The sequence below is a fragment of the Delphinapterus leucas genome, chromosome 8 (assembly GCF_059928025.1).
Source record: "Delphinapterus leucas isolate spDelLeu-1000000601 "Yukka" chromosome 8, BTC_Dleu_Yukka2, whole genome shotgun sequence".
NCBI classification, from domain to species: Eukaryota; Metazoa; Chordata; class Mammalia; order Artiodactyla; family Monodontidae; genus Delphinapterus; species Delphinapterus leucas.
In genome coordinates this window covers 97002509-97023690 of record NC_143136.1, presented here as the reverse complement: position 1 = coordinate 97023690, position 21182 = coordinate 97002509, and the positions used below count along the sequence as shown (strand labels likewise).

The 21182-nt window shown below is 45.8% G+C and overlaps 2 protein-coding genes across 7 annotated transcripts in view; both read left to right on the top strand.

Annotated features, from left to right (window-relative positions):
• The window catches only part of GPR39 (G protein-coupled receptor 39), a 247336-nt gene that overhangs the window by 75394 nt on the left and 150760 nt on the right, over positions 1 to 21182 (top strand). The gene's annotated exons all lie outside the window — the stretch shown is intronic.
• The window catches only part of SLC35F5 (solute carrier family 35 member F5), a 280557-nt gene that overhangs the window by 203943 nt on the left and 55432 nt on the right, over positions 1 to 21182 (top strand). For all 6 annotated transcript variants that reach the window (XM_089916890.1, XM_089916889.1, XM_089916888.1 and 3 more), the window contains one exon: positions 1858 to 21182. This exon is cut by the window's right edge and continues 55432 nt beyond it. The gene's annotated coding sequence lies outside the window, so the exon portion shown is untranslated. The remainder of the gene's footprint in view (positions 1 to 1857) is intronic.

The window sequence follows — 21182 nt, the reverse complement described above, 5'->3', positions numbered from 1 at the left end:
TACCGACAGATCCTGTTTGAGCTGAAATGAGTGGCTGGGGGCAACTCATACATAATTTCCTTCTATTTAGTGACTTCCTCCACCATGGGGTCTGCGTGATTTCTGTTCATTTAATTAAAGGTTATGTTGGCAAATTGTTATCCCTGGGAGTGTGGGTGTGCAGGGAGTGCTTGTGGAATGCATGGCAGGTTAATTCCCTTTGCCCTTTATTGCCTCTGCAGGCCACGTGAAATTGAATTGCAAATAACACATTTTAGAATGTGTGTAGGAGCCGTTGGCCTGCGCTTCCTTTGGCTTTAATGAGACCGCGGGTGTGTGTATGTAAACGACCCCGTGGCTCCGCAGGCGAGTGGAAGGCAGAGCTTGAATGGCTAACCGAGGTGCCTCCTCCCTCACCCCAGCTGTTCCCCCACGCCCTGAGCTCAGCAGCCTTCACTGCCCGCAGGGAGTGTCCTCAGTCCAGGAGTTCGTTTTGCCTTTGAAACATCCAGAGGTCCCATTACTGGTCATGGAGCCTCTTCTGAGCACCAGCTCGAGACGAGCCCCACTTAACACGCAGACTGGAAGGAAGTCTGCGGATGAGTCGACGCCCCTTGGCCTTGCCAATGACCCTCTCCAGGGGTGGCTGCAACTCCCGAAGTTCTTGTGCATGAGGAAGATACCAACAGGCGGACTCTGCTATGGCAGTTGTCCCTTCCCAGAGCAGATGACTGAAGTCTGTAAAGTTCAGCGGATGCAAAGGCCTTTAAGTACCATATTGGGAAGTGACGGGGTGGGCGTGGTCTGAAGGCCAGCAGGGACCACGCGAGACCGTGTGGTTTCCCGGAACACTCACCTCCACGTGGGCAAGGACTGCAGTCATTGAGGAGGTATGGCCGCCTCGAAATTGGGAAGCAACTGAGGTTGAGGGGCTGGATGATAATGCCTTTGTGCATAGCCTCACAGTCGGTGAGCAGTTCTGCAGAGGGGAGGTGTGGGGCTGTCATCTGGTGAACAGTGGGAGTTGCGGATGCCGTGGAGGGAAGGGGTGAAGGTGGGCGGGTGTTAACATTAAGTTGTGTAGTTAGGGTCGCATCCTTGAGAAGCTGACATGTGCAAAGGCTTGAGGAGGCAAGGGAGTTAGTGGGGAAGATGTCCAGGGGAAGACTGTTCCAGGTAGAGATTACCACCGGGGAAGCTGGCACTCCGTAAGCCAGGAGTGGGCTCAGGTCATGGGGGACTGGAAAGTGTGACTTGAGCAGAGAGGGCAGGGAGGAGAGGTCAGAGAGGTGGGGCTGGGGACAGATTGCAGAGTGCTGTGTTGGCCGCTGTAATGACGTTGGCTTCTCCTGTGAGCATAATTGGGAACCTTTGGTCTGAGACAGTGTTATTTGGATTACCATCAACAGACCAGGCATTTTATAAGCTCTTGCTCGGGATTTCTGACAGAAGTATGGCAAGCAGGCTGGGCAGACTCCTATCTGTAGTATCGATCTATTTCAGTGAGGACCAGCTGATGTGCGTTCAGATGTAGAAGGGGCTAAGTGATGTCAACTGGCCACCAGCCTGGTCTTCCCAAGGAATCCTGCCATATTGAGAACTCAGTGTCCATCCCTGCTGCTGACAGGTTGGGCATTCCGTAGTGGCAGAAGGAGCCTCTGATGGTCAGATCATGTTTGGCCACCTCTGGGGACAGAAGAGAAGCTGGCTCACATCTAGTAACAACATCATCTCGTCCGGCTTCGTTCTTGAAAACTTTCTCTAATGGATTCTTTTTCATGGGCATTCATGGGAAACACAAAAGCTTTTCAAACTGTTTGAGTACATCTGTCAGTCCATCTATACCTCCTTTTTAATTTTCATGTTTATTCCTCCCAGCTCCTGAACTATTGGCCAAGTTATTTACCACTTCCAGAAGTTTATGTCTGAACTAGAAGCAACTTTCCAATGCCATCATTTCCTGAAATTCACCTGTGAACCAGGCTAAGTTCATTCTTCCTCCATCAGTTAGTCATAGAGAATCCCCTGTGCGGCCATGGATATGGTTTGGAAAAAAGGTGTTGGTACCTCAGAAGTAAGTGACATGGTATTTACCTTTTACCTTTTCATGCAGTTTAGTTATGCTTGCTAGGTTTGCTTGAGCCTGGAACCAAATGTACTGCTTTAACCATACAGTGGATTGCTACGACACCAGCCTGGCCCTATAACTCTGTGGACACAGTAATAGTCAGCTCATGACGGACAGCTCGGATCATATCGTCACTAGGTGTTCCAAGTCAGGTGTTAGTTTCATCTGGGACCCAGTAGCACACAGGAGCTATTTTTCAAACGAAGTAGTTCTTGGGTGCAGAGGACATGGTCTTACTTAAGAACTCTCCAGGTCTGCACTGTAAATGTCATACGGAACTGACCCAGCCTCTTTTTTTTTTTTTTTAATTTTATTTTTGTCTGCGTTGGGTCTTTGTTGCTGCACGCGGGCTTTCTCTAGCTGTAGTAAGCGGGGGCTACTCTTCACTGCGGTGCGCGGGCTTCTCATTGCGGTGGCTTCCCTTGTTGCGGAGGACGGGCTCTAGGCGCACGGGCTTCAGTAGTTGTGACACGCGGTCTTCCGTAGTTGTACCACACGGCCTCAGAAGTTGTGGCTCGTGGGCTCTAGAGCACAGGCTCAGTAGTCGTGGCACAGGGGCTTAGTTGCTCCGCGGCATGTGGGATCTTCCGGGACCAGGGATCGAACCTGTGTCCCCTGCATTGGCAGGCAGATTCCTAACCACTGCGCCACCAGGGAAGTCCCTGGCCCAACATCTTTATCCACCGTGGGTGCCTTCTGCACCATCCAGCTTGTTATACCATGCAGTTCAAGTGGCAGGCAGCCTGTACCACAGTTTGAACCTGCTACAGAGACTTCTCTTCCTCTGGCAGCCTTCTGATCCCCAGGTAAATAAACTTGAGGAGTTTTTCCTTAGCGTTCTAAGCAGTGCATTAAAACGCAAAGCATTCCAACAAGTACTGTGCTGCTTTCGTATGTGAATGAAAAATATTGCCTGCCATTTCAATAAACAAAAGATGTTGCAGCCATCAACCCACCACTTTACAGCCGCTCCGATGGTGAGCCCTGAGGGAACTCAGGATAGAAACAGGATGCCCGCCATCTAGCGGTCAGCTGCTGCAGCCACCCCCGACGGTGCACCCTGGGGAGACTCAGGATGAGAAGCACAGGATACTGGTCCCCAAGAGCTGAGGCGCACATCAAAGGGATGATTTCAGTGAGCCCAGACTCTTGCATCTTCCCATACACAGAAAAGTGCTAAATTCCTTAACTTGAGGTGTCTGGTTTTCTTTAATGAACAGCAATCTTTTGATTACTTTGTTGCAAAAACTCTTATATATCCTGGCTTCCCTCCTTGCCTCTTCAGAGCAGTCCCTCAGTTATCTGAGACGCTGTGTCCTGGGCTTAAGTCCTCAGTTTTGTCCGCCGAGTAAAACATAACTCTGAACTTCTAGGTCGTGCCTTTTTTTCAGTCTACACGTAGGAGTAGGTGTACAAGGTATACTGATTTTTCCTTTACTTTGGAGGGACGTCCCGGAATGCTCCAAGCCACGCTCTAGAAATGTCACAGATTTGTGAGGCTCCAAGTATTTGTGGGGTTTATATCTCATCTTCCAACATGCGTGCATCCTCTTATTAAAGTATGTAAAGAACTTGCCACTTCCTGCTTCCCGGTACAATTAGTATGATATCATCAAAATAAGGGACCCGCGTGTTGTTCCACAGAATGTCCCAACATTCCGCAGAATGTCCAGCTCCCTGAGGACTAGATTGTGACGAAAGAATTCACAGAGCCCTAAAGCTATTCTGGTGAAGGTATACTGTAGTCAGAATTACTTTTGCTTCTGGATATCGAGAGAAGAAAAAGCATTCATCAACTCACTGGTAACATGCTAAGTACCGGCGTCCGCATTGACCTGCTTGAAGAGGTAAAGCTGTTACATCTAGTCCAGCAGTTGGTGTTGAGGCTCATGCTTGGTTAATTTCACAGTAGCCTATGGTCGTCTAACAGGATCCATCTGGATTCTGCAGAGGCCAGTCGGGCGCATTGGCAGATGTGAGGTGGACCACTATTCCTGCCTCTTTCAAGTCTTTGGTTGTGGCATTGGTCTCTCCAGTTCCTTCAGGCATGCAGAATGGCTTCCAGTTCGTTATCTTGGCAGGAAAGGAGGCGGTTTCAGGGTCTGCATTTGGATTTATTATCATAATGGCTCTTACCCCACAAGTCACGGAGCAGATATAGGGTCTTGCTTGCTACTGAATCTCTCTATCCCAATTACACATTTAGTGACGGCGGAAGTAACCACAGTGTGGGTCCATGGCCTCATCAGGCCCCCTGTGACTCAGGCTAAAACTGTACTTGTCCCATGGCTTCAGTAAGCCCTCACTCTGACCAGCGAGCTTGGTGGCACGTTTTAGGTCCCTTGGTATTAGCGTTAGCTCAGACCCTATATTTAATGGTTTTTGAAATTCCTGGATTTTTTTCCCCTTTCTCAAAGTTTCCCTAGCAAATGGTCACAAGTCCCTTTGGTGGAAGAATCGGAGGTATGTTTTCCACATAGATTTGCACTGGTGTTGCAGAATCCTTCCTCAGGGAGACCTAGCCCCCTCTTCAACCTGCCTCCCCCAACCCTTCATGGCCTCCAGACCATTAACCTGTGCTGGGACATACCACAGGGTGAGCAGGGCTGAACAGGCCCTGTTCTGGGAAATAATGGACCATGCGCCAAAGGAATTGTAGGACTTGACTAACATATACTTTGGGGGTGGAGCTTTGGGTCTGTGAACAGACTTAAATCTGGAAAACAGATGAAAGGACTGTGCTTTTCCATGGTGGTTGCTGTCAACCTCTGCTCACCAGCTCTTGTGTGTATCATTGTGTGTGTGTGTTTATTTCTGATTATACAAATCAAGCAACACCCTAGTCAGCTGCCCATCTGTCTTGCACCTCGGGACCCCGTGGTCTTTTACCGATCACCGTAGATCGCTGTCGGTTAAGGCACCCAAGTGCTACTCCATTCTTGCTGCACGTTATGGTAATTATGTCCAACTTGCTTCTGGCCAGCAAGTGCTGCTCTCCTGCCTTTGCCATCTGGGACCCCCTTTATATTACAGATCTTGGTTTCATGGCGGCAGATTCATGGCAACTCCTGCTTACGAGGGCTGCCTCAGTGATGCTTGTGCCGTCTTCCTCAGTACATTTCCTATTGAAGGAAGTATCCTTTGAGCTCTCGCAGAGAATTTAATCATGTGGAGAGTCTCAGGTTTTCTGTAGTCAATCCATTCTAACAAGAGCATGTCTCTGAACCTTCTGACCAAGGAGGTTCTAATATCTTCACCCCCCCTTTACTGTAGGCCGTCGTTGCGCCTGTGTTTCTGGGACTCATCCCAGCAGTGCGTTAGGACTGGCTCCGGGCGTCCTTATCAGCTCATTGAACCCCGAGTCGAGTCTCAGGTGGGTGCCCTCCTGTCAGTCCCCGTCCCCTGTCTGTCCTTTTATTCTGCCCTGTGGTCTTTCACCTTCAAGATTCACTCTTGCACATATGCGGAGTCCTACAATTCCTTCACTGTACAATCTGTTAATATCCTAGAAAAGGCCCTGGATGTCCCAGCCCACACGGGATGGCGGGTCCTGGCACTGGTTAGTGGCACTCGTGAGTAGTGGTGGGGGACAGATCCTGAGCATAAATGCCATTTGCCTTGCACCTGTTTCAGGTAAGATCAGTGCATGGTCTCTAGGCAATTTGATAGGAGGGGAAGGGAACTACTTCCCTCTGACAATGGGGAGAGGCTGCTTTTGCCGGCCCAGAGGGTCCAAGATTTTCAGACTTAAACACACAGATGTCCCCATCCCAGGTTTCATAGTCCCTCCCCTTACTCATGAGGGCTCTGATTTTGACATAGGAGACGTGTTGAAGCTGTACATTTGATCTTTGCCAATCTGACACATGGAAAAAGCATATCCTGGGCCTGATTTTCAGCATAGTCTCTTTTGCAGTTGTAAGAGACGAGGGTCTCTTTTAAAATGATACAGAGCCCTGACACTTGTGGAGCATGCCTTAAGCTGGCTGCCCTGATTTAATTTACTTTTTGCAAGGTTTCAAATGCCTTCCAAAATAACCATTTCACAAAACCATCTTTATAGTCATCGTTCGCCCCATCGATCAAATGATGCAGCCATTCGACCTTCCAACATCTTGCACTTTACCGGCACCTCATCTCAATCCACCACGGATGAAAGCTTTGCTAATTGTGATGTCGGTGTCTGCCAGGGGTTAGTACCATCCCAGTTATCACCAGCAGTGGGGTCCTTCTTGTTTCAGAGAGGTGGGTGTCAAGAACTGGGAAGCGTAGGATTGTACTCTAGTTGCAAGCCAACAATTTACCTGCCACAGTTTCATGGATGCTGGCAGAACACGAAGGCCTTTGTCTCTGACTCAGGAGGGCCATTTTGTCTGTAAGAAACTCACAGACACTTATCTCCCAAGAGTGGCCATTCCAACTCCAAAGTCTTAGACTGAGGGTCTCCTGGTCCCCACATTTTCTAGCTTAAGGTCTCTAGAAAACAAAGCTTGACGCAAAGTTCGTGTCTTAATTTTTTTTTTTTTTGAGGAATATAATTCCACTGAAAATGGGGGGGGAGACGAAGGGGGGCAGGAGTACAGGGAAAGCATATGATGCTTTCCCAAGCTGGCCACAGTATCGCACACCAAACCACACAAACGTTACGTAGTCCCTTTTTTCAGTTGTGTGGGACAGGCCTTTACACCCTAGGATAGGCATTGGTCGGGGGCAGGAGGCTGGATCTGCCAGTTCCTTCCCACAGAGGCCTCCCCTATCCTACCCTTCCCAGCTGTTTCTGCCAGCTTCTTGGACAGCCTCTGGGGAAGCAAGATTCCATGCCCCACATCTGATTCTGGGTTTGCTGGGAAGACCCATAGCCTCTGTGGTCCCTTCTCCTCCCGTTCTTCTGCTTCTCATTCTTAAGATGTACCACTTCAGCTTCTCATGGACCTGGTAGGAATAATAACACCTGCATTGCCTATTTCAAGAGATTGTTGTAAGAGAGAAAAAACTTTGAAGAAGTATAAGCACCATAGAAAAGCTAGTCATTATTTACTTGAAGATTTTTTTATGAGGAAGGTTTGTGTTGCCTACTTATCCTTGAAATTATGGAAGCCAAATAAAATTTTCTAAATTAAAAAAGTCTTGAACTTGAGTCAGAAGAGGAAGAGGCAAGAGTTGAACATGACTTTGCAGCGTAGGTGGCAGATACATAGATGAGGCATGGGGGAGGGTCCTCGGGAGAGCATGTAGCAGGAGCAAAGGACAGAGATGCAACATGGTGTAAAACAGGCGGGCAGACTAGGGTCCACAGACCCAATCTGGCCCTGCACCTATTTTTTTTTTTTTTTTTTTTGTGCGGTACGCGGGCCTCTCACTGTCGTGGCCTCTCCCGTTGCGGAGCACAGGCTCCGGACGCGCAGGCTCAGCGGCCACGGCTCACGGGCCCTGCCGCTCCGCGGCACGTGGGATCTTCCCCGACCAGGGCACGAACCTGTGTCTCCAGCATCAGCAGGCGGACTCTCAACCACTGCGCCACCAGGGAAGCCCTGCACCTCTTTGTGTAGTTAAGTTTTACTGGAATGTAGCCACAGCTTTTATATATCGTCTTCCATGAACTGCTGAGCACGAAGATTACATTTCCACAGGCACCAAGCACAAGTCTGAAACATTTCCTAGATTCCTTGAGGAGAGGAATCAAATCTTCTGTAACCTGGAATCCCCAATCCCCGGCAAAATGCCCGGCAAATAGAAGGGATTAAATAAGACCTTGCTGAATAAATGAAGTGTCTAGAGCAGTGCCTGGCACAGGGTAGGTTTCGGTAAATGCTTGTTGAATTATCCAGCAGAATCATCCATATATTCCAACGAATGAGAAATTGCAGGCCACAGAACAGAGACTATGGCTGGGGTGCACACAGATAATTGAAAATCTATATCTACTTTATTTGTTAGAGTGTTGGCTAACCATTACCCAATCAACGTTATCCAGCAAGAACACCTGCTTGGCAAAGACGGCGAGCTCGGTTTGGAAGGACCTCATGGCTATGCTGCTTTAAGACTAATTAACTGGTGCATGACATCTTCCAGTAAATCTAAATGAAATGCATTCTTGTGAATTCTGATTTCAAGTGAGCTTAATTGAACTTGAGAGGGAAGCTACCACTGAGGGAATAGAGTGAAAATGAAATAATTCAATATTTTCCCAGAATTGTATTTGAAATGTGCTCCATCAAAAGCTGGTTCAGAACCCAAATGACCAGCTGACTGTGGTTAATATTTGGAGAGAGAGGAGTAGGATTTAAATGTCAGCTTGTAGCCACGAGGAGGGTAAATGCAGCAGCCGGCAGTTCAGTTACTGGATGTCAGCTCTGCTTGGTCTTGAGAACCCTTTCTTTTTTATTAAGTGGGGAGTTAAATAATGTGGTCAAGAGAATTAGGGTGAGTCTGGATGACTGAATAACAAAAACTAAAATCTTTCCCCATTCCTCTCTCACCCTCCCAACGCACAGAAAAAGAGGGCAGTTCTGTTGATTTGAAATTGTAGCTGTTTTGATGGGCTATGTCAACCAATACACATTAACATGTTGAGTCCTTTATTTAATAACTATATTTAGAAGGCCTGCAGTGTTCCAGGCACTGTGACAGACAGATGATTGAACAGGATTCAGTCTATGGCCTTAAGGAACTTTTCTGTTCAGTAAGTGAGATGAGACCAGCGAATAAATGGGTATAGAAAATGTAAATATGATATGTACTCTAAGAGCAAGCCCTGAGTGCTGAAGGAATATAAAGTTCTGATTGAAAACAAAGGAATCTTCTTAGGAGAGATGGTATTTAAGCTATAAATAAGTGCAGGGGGAAAAGAAAGCATGGGACCTGTTTGGAAAATGATGAGGTATTTAGTGGAGCTGACGCAGAAGATTTGCGGAATGAACTTGTATGAAATAATGTAGATATTGTTAAGTTATGGAAGGCTTTAAATGGGTTTGTACTTTACTCATTAGGCAGCCTCTAAGAAGTGAAGGGGTTTGACCAGAGATAGGGAGTACGAGTATAAATATAATATTCAATATCACTAATCACCAGGGGAATACAAATCAAAACCACAATGAGATACTGTCTCACACCCATTAGGATGGCTGCTATCAAAAAACCAGAAAATAACGAATATCGGTGATGTGCAGTGATTGGAACCCTTGGGCACTGTTGGTGGGAATGTAAAATAGTGCAATCACTGTGGAAAACAGGATGCAGGTTCCTCAAAAATGTAAAAATAGAACTACTGTATGATCCAGCCATCTTACTTCTGGGTATATGTCCCAAAGAATCAAAAGCAGGGCCTGGGGCTTCCCTGGTGGCGCAGTGGTTGAGAGTCTGCCTGCTGATGCAGGAGACACGGGTTCGTGCCCCGGTCCGGGAAGATCCCACATGCCTCTGAGCGGCTGGTCCCGTGAGCCATGGCCGCTGAGCCTGCGCGTCCGGAGCCTGTGCTCCACAACGGGAGAGGCCACAACAGTGAGAGGCCCGCGTACCACAAAAACAAAAACAAAACAACAAAAAAAAGCAGGGCCTGGAAGAGGTATTTGTACACCCATGTTTATAGCATCACTATTCACAATAGCCAAAAGGTGAAGCAACCCAAATGTCCATCACTGGATGAAGGGATAAGCAAAACGTGGTTTATGCATACAATGGAACATTATTCAGCCCTAAAAGGGAAGGAAATCCTGTCATACGCTACAAAGGGAATATGTAAGTGAAGTAGACCAGTCACACAAAAGACAAATACTGTACGATCCTACTAATAGGAGATATCTAAAGCAGTCGAATTTGTAAAAACAGAAAATAGAATGGTGGCTGCCAGAGATTGGGGGGAGGAGGGAATGGAGAGCTGTTGCTTAATGGGTATAGTTTCAGGTTTTCAAGATGAAAAATTTCTGGAGATCTGTTTCACAACAGTGTGAATGTATTTAACGCTGTGGAACGGTACCCTTAAAAGCGGTTAGGATGGTAAATTTTATATTATGCATTTTTTGCCACATAAAAAAAAAAGAACACAGATGTAGCAGGGTGGTGTGAGTTGGATTGGGATTGGAAGGGAGAGGAAATAGGAAATCAGTTTAGAGGTGTTTGCCTAAAGCCTCGTGAAAGGGACAGGAAGAAAAGAGAGGGGTTTATCAAGGTGGAATTAGCCGGATTTGGCACCTACTGGACACTGCATTGATAGGGCAGGAGCCAGAGATGCCTTGGAGGTTGTCAACCTGTGCTGATGAGAAAGTGATGGAGCCTTTCCCAGAACTAGTGACTTATGCGGGGAGATAAGGCATTTGCTTTTGGATTAATTCTGACTGCGGCTTGGGGTGGATTGTGCTGGAGCTGGTCTGATGACATCATGTTCTAAGAGCTCCTGGAAGCTCATTTTTCATGTCTTTGACCTTCTGCTTTCCATGGGCCTTGCTTGATGGTTTATTCTGAACTCTCCGAATTAAGGGTGGGTTGCATATTGTAGCATGTGGACCTCAGATGGATTCTTTCACCGACTATGTTGAATATTTTGCTGGAGTTGTGAAAATTAGGAAGCTCTGAGGCTTCCTTTACTGAAAAGTGCCCTTTTTCTCTCAAAAATTTTTTTCCATCCCTTTCACTAGAAACTTTATTTCCAAGCTGGTCAGGTGGACACAGTGGCCTTACCTGTTTTCTGTGGTGTCTCATTCATCTAAGCTGGAAGCAGTCTCAGAGGTGTGAGCTTCGTTTTTTCCTGTAGGCGTTGCACAGGGACCAGAGGTTTACAAATTTATTCATGTCAGTGCTTTATAGGGTCACCACCTCCAGACTCCCAGAGTGGTGGCAGTAGCCAATTTGCAGTTCCAAATTTGTGTTCACAATCAAGAGAATTCAGTTGAGGATAGAAAAGGAGAGCAATGACATAGCCTGGTTTTGCCCTGGCGTGGAGTGGTCTACAAAGATAATCACCTCTTTGAGTACTGCAAAGTGTCTTTTTAATGCTTGTGTTACCAGGAGATAAAAAGAACCATTTGGGGGGCTTCCCTGGTGGCGCAGTGGTTTAGAGTCCGCCTGCTGATGCAGGGGGCACGGGTTCGTGCCCCGGTCCGGGAAGATCCCACATGCCGCGGAGCGGCTGGACCCGTGAGCCACGGCCGCTGAGCATGCGCTTCCGGAGCCTGTTGCTCCGCAACGTGAGAGGCCCGCGTACCGCAAAAAAAAAAAAAAAAAAAGGAACCATTTGGGAATATTTTCAAAGGCCAGAATCTGAGATCGTAATGAGATGCAATTTTATGGGCTTTATTGCTTCACCTATGTCAGAATTTGTATTACTGATACCCGTGGGCAAATGGTCGTGAACGCTGTGTTGAGGTTGAGCTTTGTTTAACATGTTGCATAAATATTTCGGCCCTCGAAAGGCTCAAATTCTTAGGAAATTCACCTTAGGCTTTGGAGGACGGGTTACTTTCTGAGACAAGAGCTTTCAAGACAATACCTGACTAAAAGAAATTGTAAATAACTTTTTTCTGAAATTGCGAATGTAATACACGTTCATGATGGATAGAAATGGCCCCAATTCCCACCACCCAGGAGTAACTGCTAACTCCTGTTACCACTGTCTCTCTCGTATTGTGGGGAATGGGTCTGTGCTTGCGAGTGTGTGTATTTTTAGTGTTACCATACTGTACGTATTAGTTTGCAATCTGATTTTTTTCTATTAATATATCAGGTACACCTTTCCATATGGCTGAATTTTCTCTTTTAATATTTTTTTAAGAATGTTACGTGGTTATTATTTTCCTAATCCTCCCTGCTGGACATTTAGATTGCTTCTGTTCGGCACTGTTGGTTTATCCCTGCTATCCCCTGGCTTGATGATTAATGGCATTTCCTCTTGATCTCAAAAGTGACCAGGTTTGGGCAATAAAGAATATTACCACCCTAATCATTAAGAATAAATGTGTAAACAGTCTTATAACTTAATTTTTGTTTATGTCCATTAATAGTTCCTTAGCATACACCCCTTAAAAATAGGATGTCTGGGGGCTTCCCTGGTGGCGCAGTGGTTGAGAGTCCGCCTGCCAATGCAGGGGACACGGGTTCGTGCCCCGGTCCGGGAGCATCCCACATGCTGTGGAGCGGCTGGGCCCGAGAGCCGTGGCCGCTGAGCCTGCGCGTCCAGAGCCTGTGCTCTGCAACGGGATAGGCCACAACAGTGAGAGTCCTGCGTACCGCAAAAAAAAAAAAAAAGGATGTCTGACATAGAGACCTATGTGCCAGCTTCACTCTGGCAAGCTTAAAAAGAAATTTGTGACTAACTTCTAGAATTTGGTGCCAAGAAGCTTCATCACCTTTTTCTCTCAAATAATTGGGAGTTTTGGAAAGCTTGCAGAACATTTTTTATAAATGGACGTGTATAACGTACATGGATTTTTGTATGAATAGAGATTTCTAGTATCTGCTTCACATAAACACTGAAGCCTGTGTACTCCTCTCTTAGAGAATAACTAATTTGCTATTTAAAAAATAGTGACCCAAGAGCAAATTTGTCGATTGAATTATGATATTTATTTAACATATTTTGGAAAATTTTAATTTTAAAAAGTGGTTTATTTTTGGAAGCACTTGTTTCAGCTATTAAAGATGGTACTCCTCCCCCAACCCCCATCCCCAAATAGAATGTCTGTGTCAGACAGCATATACTTGTAAGGGCATTTGATACATCTCGACCAATTCCCTTCAGAAATGTTATAAGGAGCCTGTGAGTTTGACTATGACTAATTTGCCCACTAAGTATATATGTGAATTTCTAAATATGTACTTTCTGTTGACTTTGTTCCAAGTCATTTCGATCTTTCACAAGCAGGAAGATAAGCATAGTATTGTAGAGCGTGCGGTGTTAGGGAGTGAAGGCAGGAAGTGTAGAAAACGTTTCGAGGTACATGGAGAATAGAGACATAATCCTACAGTTCTTTGGTGATAAATGAACGTGGCCTTGATGTCTGTCATAATTATTATAATAATGGTAGCTCCATTTACTGAGGGCTGAACACTTTCAATAAAGTATTTACTTCTCAAAGCAGTTCTGAAACTAAAATTATTTTACTGGAGAGAGAATTGAGGCTCAGAGATGTTGAGTAAGTACGCACAGCTGGTGAGCTGCAGAACTGGAATTTGAACCCAGGTGTATCCACCTCCAACACCCAATTTCCTTCCATTTGGCTGTACTTCCTCTCTTGGCTCTCTCATCTCCCCTATATTCTGGATTTCCTCATTTTTTGCCATCAAACATTAAAGATGGAGGAGAGAAGTAGATAAAGGATGCTCAGGACTCCCCTACTCCCTCGACTGGCAATGGACTGTCCACAGTCCTCTCTAGGCAAACTCGGAAAACCCACTTCACTCCAAGGACTACCTGCATTTCCTTATGGATGACCAGCAGAGAACGACTTTCTTATTAATTCTTTAATAGCCTAACAAAGAGGCAAGAGGATGGGGAGAGAAAGTGCAAAGGCCATTCTTTAGCTCCCTGCATTGAATGGTTCAGTTTTTCACTTGTTAAAGGACAAAGTGAGATTCTCTGCTCCTCTGAGAATCAGAATATTAGAAAATAATGATAGAGCAGACAGAACAGCAGATGTCATCGAAATAAAAAACAAAATCAGATATGCCCTTCGCAATCACAGGCAAGCCATTTTTAGATTCGCACCTAACAACAGGTTGAAGATGTTGAAGCAGAGCATCAATTAGGTAGCGGAAATGGATTGATGCAAGGAGTGATATAATGGTGACTTATTTCATTGCGTTTTGATGGAATATCTCCCGTGGAAAATTATCCTCCATTTACAGTCATTATCAAGTTAAGTATGGGTTAAAAAGGAGCCACTGAGTTACTGTGTACAGAAAATGGGTGAAATGGGACAAGTCAAAGGGAAGCACTAAAATGAAAGTCAGGGTATCTTTGGATGCAGTGCCTATCTAACTTCCTTCACTCCACTGCTCAACCTTGGGTAAGAATACGATACTCAAAGCAGTGCCCCAGCTACAGCTCACCCTACCAGGCCTTCCTCGTGACCTTGTCAGGAAGCGCTTCCCTGCAGATGAAAGCTGTAATTACAGCATCCAGGCCAGGAGAGATTGCCTTATTTAAGCCCGTGAAAATGACACACAGAGCAGCAAGGCCACAGCGAGGGGAAGCTGGACATCTCTCTAGACTGGACATTGATTCTTCTCTCAGTGTTGTTTTTCCCTGAACAGTGGATGTGCATTGACCTCTACCAGTGTCTCAAGTGGGGGTCAGTGCTCAGCCCCTTTGCCTGCCCATCTGCCTCTGTTTGCAGCCTGCAATTAACTGATTAGGTCCAGGCCTTAATATTTGACCTATGTCCTTTTCTTCCTCTCAGCCTTGCGGACATGAGGATTTTTTCTTCAACTCCTCTTGACCTAGCGTTCACAGGTTTTTACACTCAATGTGTCTCTTTTTGGTGCCCATAAACGCCTCATTCACAAGATGTCTCTGGCATGCCTTTCCCTCCCTGAGATCCAGAATCACAGATATATCCTTATTTTTAGAAGTCACTGGGTTTTCTTTCATGAAAGAGAGACTGGAGCCCAGGCCTGGGGTGGCACAGGGCAGTATCCTGGGGCAGGCGGGTAGCTCCAGTTACAGCAGTGCTTAGTTCTAGAATGGGGCAGGAGTTTTTATGCCAGGCATTCATTCATTTCTACATTTTCAGTATGATGATCATTTTACAAAGTTAGTTTTCTAGGACTAAACCGAGAGCACCTCAGTTTTTATTCTCCTACCTTTATTTGAGCTACCAGCTTTCTCCTGTTGCGATTCACATACAACGTGCCTCCAGCAGATTTGACAAGCTATACTATATATTGTCACATTAATCTATGTATTTTGGTTATCTGTTGCTGTGTAACAGACCACTCTAAAACTTAGGGCCTTGAGACAAGCACAGTTTCTTTTTTTTTTTTTTTGCGGTACGCGGGCCTCTCACTGTTGTGGCCTCTCCCGTTGCGGAGCACAGGCTCCGGACGCGCAGGCTCAGCGGCCATGGCTCACGGGCCCAGCCGCTCCGCGGCATGTGGGATCTTCCCGGACCGGGGCACGAACCCGTGTCCCCTGCATCGGCAGGCAGACTCTCAACCACTGCGCCACCAGGGAAGCCCAAGCACAGTTTCTTATTTCTCCTGATTCTGCATCCTGGGCAGGGCTTGGATGGTGATTTGTCTGCCCCATCATGGTGCCACTTAGCTGCAGTTAGCTAGCAGCTGGGTTAGGCTAGAGGCCCAAGAAGGTTTCTCTCACGTGTCTGGTGCCTCCGTATGCCTTTTCCACTTGGCTAGCCTGGTCTTCCTCACAGCATGGTGATCTCAGGATAGCTGGGCTTCTTAGAGGATGGCTAGCTTCCAAGAGTACAAAGGTGAACGTTGTCAGCCCTTTTTTTAAGGCTTATGCGTAGTATCACTTCAAAGCAAGTAAAAGGCCAGGCCAGATTCAGGGAGAGGGGAAATAGGATATAGGTGTGGGAGGGTGAGGAATCATGGCCGTCTTTGGAGACTAGTATGCTATGTATTGATTTACACTCCTCAAAATCTTTGGAAACACCTATATTTTGATGCCAGACTGTTAACACCTTTTGGGTGCCAGTGAACCTATATTTCCAAGGTTCCCAATTGTATTGCCCTTGATTCTTTGTTAGCAATCGTTCACAAATCAGATGGAGCCAAAATAGTTTATAACAATGCCAATTTCTCCTCCTGTGCTTTATCTTGCTTTAACAGAATTGAACCTTGTCCACGTACCCTGTAAAAAGAAATACAGTGTAAGTGCTTAGTGACTATTTAACCTACGGTTATCTTACACACAGCATTTAGCTTGACAAGAACATCCCCGCATGCTGCACGGCAGAATAAGTGTGGCAATTGAAAGTACAGACTCAGGAACCAGATTGCCCGGGTTGGAATATGAACTCCATCCCATACGAGTTGTATCATCTTGAATAAGTTTTTTAAGCTCTTTGTGACCCTGTTTCTTATCTATAAGATAAAGGAAATACTAATACAACCATATAAAATTATTATAAGGACTAAATGTGGTCAGAACAGCAGTAGAATGTAAGTAGCATATAGGATGTGTCAAATATTACTGTTGTTGTTGTTGTCACACAGGTTGATCGGTACTGGATATTTAGGGTGGGATGTATGGGGGACATTTGGAACAGCTAAGGTACAAGGTCGGCTCCAAGCCGTCTGGAAACCTGTGGGTTATGGCCCACACTTATGTCCAGTCCTCTGCCTCACCCAGCTCAATAGTGGGTGTGGCGCAGACGTCAGGAGTCTGGGCAGCCCTCCACGTTGGTTTTACCTCCACGTAATGATGGAGCTCTGCTGGGCCCCCTCCATGTTGCGATAGAAGTCTCTCTCAATTTCTCAGGCGGTGATTGGCAGTTCTGGTCCCATGGTTGTACGGCTCATGTCAGCCTTTGGGTCTTACACCAGAGCCCAATAACAGGCTGATATGTTTCTCAAAAAGATATCTAACCCTCAGCCTTGCTGGCATTGTTTTGATACCGACCAGGGGTCTTGGCCTTCCTTAAATTGATGAGAGGAATAGAAATTGATAAGAGGCCGGACAAGTAATTCAGGCAAGGCTTTATTGAGACCCCTGCTGCAGCAGGAGGGAATGAAAACAAGTAACAGGTTCCCTCACTCCCTCCACAATGGGGGATGAGCTGATTCCTTATATGGGGTGAGGGTAGGGGCGAGGGTAGGGCTGGGTCCAGAGGTCATGTCAGAGGAGTGGCTTAGGTGTTTTGCCCACCCCTTTGGCGGTGTTGTGTGCAGAATGCCCGGTACCCTGCTTTTGCTCCCGGCTCTTCAGAAGTGGTAGTTGGGTTTTTTGGTCTTTTTGTATCTTCTTGTCCATAATTTGCCCCAGCTGTGCATGCATGTAGTTATTTTTAGTCCCATATAGTTTCTTTGTATTTTATTGCTTGAGGAGATATCTGTCCAGGTGCAAGCACTGCTGCAAAGGGTCCCAGCCTGTCTCAGTTTTACTCCAGGACCTGGTTGCCCTTCCGTCTTTTCCCCATTTGGATATCACCAAAGGCTCCAAACTGTCATGAGAATTCTAGCCCTGCATTCTCTCCCAGGACGTAGGACACACACACCTCAAGAAGGCCTGCAGTCTCTGGACAGTTGCTTCCTGGAGCAGGAATAACAACCTTCCTGGTTACTTTGGATAGAGGCTACTGCAAAATGCTCAGACTGAATATGCTGTCCTGGGAATCCACATAGTATATCAGATGCCGTTTTGTTAGTTGAAGGACCAGAGTGTAGGAGCTTTTCCTGACCTTGATAGGAATGTCTCCACTCAGCCCCGTACACTTAACCCGGAGGAACTGAATACATAATGCAGGCCCTGGGTCCTGCCTGGGTTAATGGCCCATCTTCAGTCCCTTAAGTAACTCTCTAAAGCTAAAAATGTACTTTGCAGTACAGTTTCTCCTTCACTCATGATCACTGGTGTGTTGCACCAGCTACAGGCACGTGGCCAGCCCCAGAGGCCGATATTCCAGTGAACAAGCCTCCGGCCAATTGCAGGATGTTAACACGTCCCTGGGGCTATGGGGTAAAGAGAATTCTGTGTCTTCCTTATCCAGCTGTTTAGCAGACTAGAAACCCTGATGACAGCTTTCCTGCTTAAAAGTAAAAAATGCTGGCTAAACCACTTACAGATATTTCAAAAGGCATTGATGATAAAAGTAGAAGCCATGGACTAAATGAAAATGGGTATCACAGAGGTGTCGTGAGCCCTTGCAGGCATTTGCTGGGTCAGGTGAGCTTAACCATTGGTTTGTGTAGCCATGGGAGACAGACAAAAAAGCCCCAAATGGGAGGTTCAGTTGGTCTGTCCAAAATGGAAGTCTATCTGGAGGCCCTGGCTCTCTCCCAAGTTACATTAAGTTAGGATCCCAAATAGCTATATCCTCAGAGTAAGGATGAAGTGGGTAAAAGCCCCAGGGGATGGCAAAGGACATTGGCCGTCTCCACCCTTAATTCTGAATGGAAGGGAAATATTCTCACATGAGAGTTCATATACCCAAATGCCCGCACATAGGTTTGTAGCCTGAAATCACACTGTATGGATGGTTTGAAAAACCTCAGGTGGAAAATTGAGTTGTAAGCTGAAGTCCAGGTTGGTTGTACCCCAGGCACATGACAAAAGGAAACAAATCTTCTCTGGAGGAACTCACCCGTAACCCAGGCCTCAAGGAATTCTCCCAGATAATGTTCTGGGGGGAAAAAAGGAACTTAGAAAAAAAGTGATAAAACCGTATATGGAAACAAAGCACTGAGAGAGGCTGAAAAGTAATAGCTGAAGCATATCCACAGTGATTGGCATATAAGACACAGGTTATAAAATAATGAGTTTCAAGTTATAAACAAAGTGACATAGAAGATAAGAAACGGACATGAGATTTTACATGATCGGGCAGATTTGACGAAGAACCAAATAATTTTCGAGGTGAAAGTGATCATAGTCAAGATTTCACTATTGTATTTAGCAATTTAATAGCCAATTAGACATAGATGAAAAGAAGTTGAGTCAGCTGAAATAAATTTAAAGAAGTTATTCATAATGCAGTCCCAAGAGGGAAAGAGAGGGAAAAATGGGAAATTAGGAGCCATAGAGCACAGAATGAGAATTTCAGGAGAAAAGACAATATCGGAAAAAAGGCAGTATTGAAAGAGGTAATTAATGGCTGAGACGTTTCCCAAATTGATGAAATTAAACTGATTCAGGAAACCCATCAAATCTGAAGAAGGTCAAATAAAAAAATCCACTCCTCAACACATCCCAGTGAAAATGTAACACCAAAGATAAATAAAATAAAAATAGCTAGAGAAAAAAAAGATATACCTTTCTAAAGATCCACCCATTTTTAGTTTCTATTTGCTTTCCAGCAGGGAAACCAAATGGTAAGTAGATAAATTACTCCCCTCTTATGGATTTCCTTGACTGTGTGGTTATATTCTTAATTTCCCCAAGGACTTTAGGATGAACATTTTAGAGAGCTCCATGGACTTCCCAATGGCTCATCACCATGACACTGTGGCATGTATTGGGCAAGGGGCACCATTCAGTGTGTGTGGGAGCGGCGTGGATGGGAAGGAGGGAGTGAGGCACTTTTATTGGATTAATAATCATTAAAAATAACAGTATTGTTACCAGGTGGATCAAATCTTTCTTCTAATTCTTGTCATATTCTTTTCTTGTATATGTATGCTACAGTGCAAGCCATTTTACCATGTTAGGAATGCTATATATTTTTGCAATTTTTAATACAAACGTAAACCAAATCTGACTGGAAGCCAAAAAGGTACTTCAGAAGGTAGAAGACGCGCAGACCCAAATCCCTCTGGACACAAGCCCCAGAGCTTGGAGGCAGAGGGGTATCTCTACTGAGACCCCAAGGGAGAGTCTGTGATGAGACAGGTGCAAAGGCTTTCCCTTTAGCTGGGAAGAGACAATGCAACTCATCCTCTCAAAGGAAGGAGAGAGAGAGAGACAGACAGACAGACAGACAAATGGAAGGCTGGAGGAGAAGGAGGCAGCTTGTTAATGCATATATATTACCTAACCAAATTTGGGTCCACTCCCCTGTGTGCAGTAAAGCCAGTCTGCTGATGCCAGGTTGTGGTGATGGAAAGTACAGCATTTATTGCAGGGCACCAAGCAAGGAGAATGGGCAGCTTATACTCAAAAGACCCGAACTCCCTGATGTCTTTCAGGGAAGGGGTTTTAAAGGCAGTCAGTGTGAGGGAGGGGGCTGCAGGGTGCGTGATGAGCTCGTGCACAATTATCAGGTTGGTCGGCATCAAGGTGAAGTTTCGAGCATCATCAACCTTCGGGTTTCAACCAGTCTAGGGTCTATGTGCTTGTGGTCAGCAGTTTTCATCTGGTGGGGCTCTGCTTCCTGTAAAAACAACCTAGGAATGTGTGTCAGGCTTTTATTTACATCTTTCAAGGAACCTGCTATGTGGCAGATTTATAGTCTAAATCATTATCAGTTTCCCAGCCCAGCAGCTATTCTTTGTTTCTATATCTTCATGTTTCCTAATCATTAACTCTTTTTTTTTTTTTTTTTTGGCGGTACGCGGGCCTCTCACTCTTGTGGCCTCTCCCGTTGCGGAACACAGGCTCTGGATGCAGAGGCTCAGCGGCCATGGCTCACAGGCCCAGCCGCTCCACGGCATGTGGGATCTTCCCGGACCGGGGCACGAACACGTGTCCCCTGCATTGGCAGGTGGACTCTCAACCACTGCACCACCAGGAAACCCTCTTTTTTTTTTTTTTTAATTGGTGTATAGTTTCTTTACAATGTTGTGTAAGTTTCTGCTGTACAATGAAATGAATCAGCTATATGTATACATATATTCCTTCCCTCTTGGGCCTCCCTCCCACTTCCCCCACCATCTCACCCATCTAGGTCATCACAGAGCACTGAGCTGAGCTCCCTGCACTATACAGCAGGTTCCCACTAGCTATCTGTTTTGCACATGGTAGTGTATATATGTCAATCCTAATCTCCCAATTCATCCCACCTCCCCTCCCCACTCCTCCCCCACCACCCCTGTGTCCACATGTCCATTCTCTGTGTCTGCGTCTCTATTCCTGCCCAGCAAATAGGTTCATCTGTACCATTCTTTTCTAAATTCCATATATACATGTTAATATACGATATTTATTTTTCTCTTTCTGACTTCACTCTGTATGACAGACTCTAGGTCCATCCACATCTCTACAAATGACCCAGCTTTGTTCCTTTTCACCGCTGAGTAATATTCCATTGTATATATGTACCACATCGTCTTTATCCTTTCATCTTTCGATGTACATTTAGGTTGTTTCCATGTCCTGGCCATTGTAAATAGTGCTGCAGTGTTTTTTAAGGAACATCCATACTGTCCTTCATAGTGGCTGCATCAATTTACATTCCCACCAACAGTGCAAGAGGGTTCCCTTTTCTTCACACGCTCTCCAGCATTTATTGTTTGTAGATTTTTT